Genomic DNA, 3,022 nt, shown 5'->3' on the forward strand with positions numbered 1-3,022 from the left:
TTTTTTTCAGGGAGTGCAGTTGGGAATAACCTGGCTGCCCAGACAGAAGGCTGCACTGTAGAAATTGTTGTTTTCCACGGAGCTAAACACAAGGAAAATTTATTCATTGTGGAGAAGAAAGGCTAAATGTCTGATTTTGTCTTCAAAAAGAAGCGTTTTTTAACAAGTGGAGCATGATTTGCAATAAAACTCGTCAATTTGTAAATGTTTGGTAGCGAGGCACTGTAAGACAGCAGATGGAGGTGTGAAAGGGGTTTGGGTTTTTTTCCTGTCTAACACCTCCTTTCTCCAGCGCTCTTCCTCTGTTTTAAGAATAACACTTCTTCAATAATGACTCACAGCCAGCGCCACAAAAATCCCGGCTGTCAGAAAAACTGCTGGGTGTCTGACAGGAGTGCAGCTCGCAGGGAACATTGGTTTCTTGTGTCTCTGCTGAAATCACAGCTCGGGGATTGTTCTTCTCGAAAGTGGACCTACTTAGAGATTCCAGGCACGAGGCAATTACCTGTCTTTCCTTGCTGGTTGTAATTAATAGATGTGGTTTTCTCCACAGGCACCAAGGGATGCCATGTTCGTCATGGAATGGACCACGTTGTCCAGAGCTACGAGAGGAAAATTCCCTAGGAAATCAGGCAGGATGGAGAAACCCCATGGTGTACCAGCAGGGACTGGAATATTCCCCGTACCCTGCTAAGATCTCTGCTAATCAGAAAAGAGATCCTGTGCTCAGAGGGGAATAAACCCATCCTGAGGGATAATCCAGCAGARGAAGCTGGCAGAGCCATGGCCCTCTATCACTTTGCAGAATTTGTGTGGGAAGCTAAACCTGAGGAAAAAAAAAGGAATTTCAATGTTCCTGGAAAGGTAACCGTGCTGCCCCGTGCAACACGGCTACTGCCAGAGTAGCTGCAGGGGTATGAACACATTTTCCAGTTTTTGGAGCAGGGAATTATGCTAGGATCTTCCCCCAGCTCTGCCTTTGATTTGTGGTGTGTGCAGACCCCTTAATTTGTTTCTGTTTTCCCCATCTGTGAAACCGAGATAAGATCACGGGGGAATTGTAAAGTGCGGTTCATTAATGTTTATTAGACGGAGGGAAATCCTTAAATGAATGGCGCTGTATTCCAGGAGGACAAAGTTCAGGACTGCGAAAGGGGTTGATTAAAACCAAATCTGCTATTCCCAGGCTGGGAGGACAAAAAAAAAAGAGAATTAAAAAACCTTACCTAGTCCGATGTCTGCCAAAAGCAGGATGTGATTTAAATAAAATCAAGCAGACTGCAAGTGTGCACGCATAAATGTGTATCCATTAAAACCATTAAATATTTCTAGGTAAATACACCCCAAAAAGTGACATGAGGGTGTGTTTTGAGGTTTCCAATGTATATAAGATCACCATTAATAATGAGTTGTCAGTGGAAATGTGACATTAGTAAATTGTGAGGCAATAAATAGGATATTTTCCATAAAGAGGTGTACCAGCATAAAATATATTGGCACATCCCATTATTTGTTGGAAAAACAGTTTATTGTGGGATTTTACAATGCCAGATTGTTGGCAGAMTAAAGAATTATAATTTATAATTGTTTAAAATTAGCTTAGACATAGCTGACAGTGGCCATGCTGGGCACTGATGGAAGATCAGAGTGCACTTTCCCTGTGGAGAAATATTCCTCCCATCGTGCCAGAGGCAAAAATTGAGGGAATTTGTGATAACCAGAGTCACCGGGCGGCCTGAATTCGCTGCTGGTGTGACAACAAATTTATTGTGTCATTCTCGTCACCGACAGAGTCCAATGGAGGGTGAAACAATAGTGGTGAGGGCAGAAAATGCTGAATTAGGGGCAAAAYACACCACCAAAATCGTGTTTTGGGGAAAACGGGGGAGCTGGTGTGCGGCTGGTTTGTGTTCAGCGTTCAGCGCTTGCCCCCTTCAGGTCTGCTGTGAATTCACAGACGGCGCTGGGGCCAGCGCCTTCRTTCTTTTGGGAGTTTTGGGGTTTTTAAWGTCCTTAAAAATCAGATTTGTTACCCAGAGTGCGCTAATGAGATGATTGCGTGCTCCAGAGAGACAGCGATGATTTATGGCAGCCTTGCCAAGCCTGGGTGCTCAGTGGAATCCCACAGGCCAGGCACACCAACCATCAAAACTTTTTACTGTTTATGTATTTTAGCAAACAAAGGAATTAGCGTTCATTTGTTACGAGTTACACAGTCCTCTTGTTAATTAGTATTCTATCTTCTATTCGTTAATGATTTGCTCCTGATGCTAATTAGCACCATGCTGAGTCTCTCTTTTTTGGGGTCAGTGGGTTTTTTGGGTCACAGAATTTCCAGAATTACTTTTTACCCACTTGGAGCGAGTTGGGTTTATCAGTTTCCTCTGTATCTTGGGAGTTCTGCCAGATTTCCCATAAATTCTGCATTCTTTGTAACCAGAAGACATCCTTTTTTTTCCTTTTAACCTGCCCCTAGCTCTGAGATCACCAGAGCATGTCCAGCCTTAAACTTTTACAATCYTAACAAGTAATTTATTTTTTCTAACACATGGCTCAGAGCTTTGTTGGCTGTTCTGTTTCACAGATTAAATCTCCCTTCTTGTTTATTAGGCTTGAGAGCATAAAAGGATCAAACATCAAAGAACTTTTTCTTTCTTAAGAAAAAGGCTTTGGTGAAGCACGTTTGTTTGTCAGTTTTTTTGTTATTTTCTGTATGCCTACAATTGTTATATTGTGTAAAACATAACACAATATGACACTTAGCTGACCTATGGAAAGAGAATATTACTCTGATTTATGRCAGAATACGAAATAGCTTCTCGTCCTTTAGATTTTAAAACATGTGTTAGGATGTTTTCTTCCTAATCAGAGTCGTTCAATCGGGACAATAATGCGTGGACTCGAATGTCAAGTTTTGTCACGAAATACATCCGAGCGAGCTGGTCTGGTGTCAGGTGTCGTCACCCGTTGATCTCGAGGTCTTTCCACCCTTCCGCATTTTGTAATTTTTGCGATTTTTGGA

This window comes from Malurus melanocephalus, unplaced genomic scaffold, assembly GCF_030028575.1.
Source record: "Malurus melanocephalus ecotype Western Australia unplaced genomic scaffold, MMel_1.1 scaffold_376, whole genome shotgun sequence".
Classification (NCBI taxonomy): domain Eukaryota; kingdom Metazoa; phylum Chordata; class Aves; order Passeriformes; family Maluridae; genus Malurus; species Malurus melanocephalus.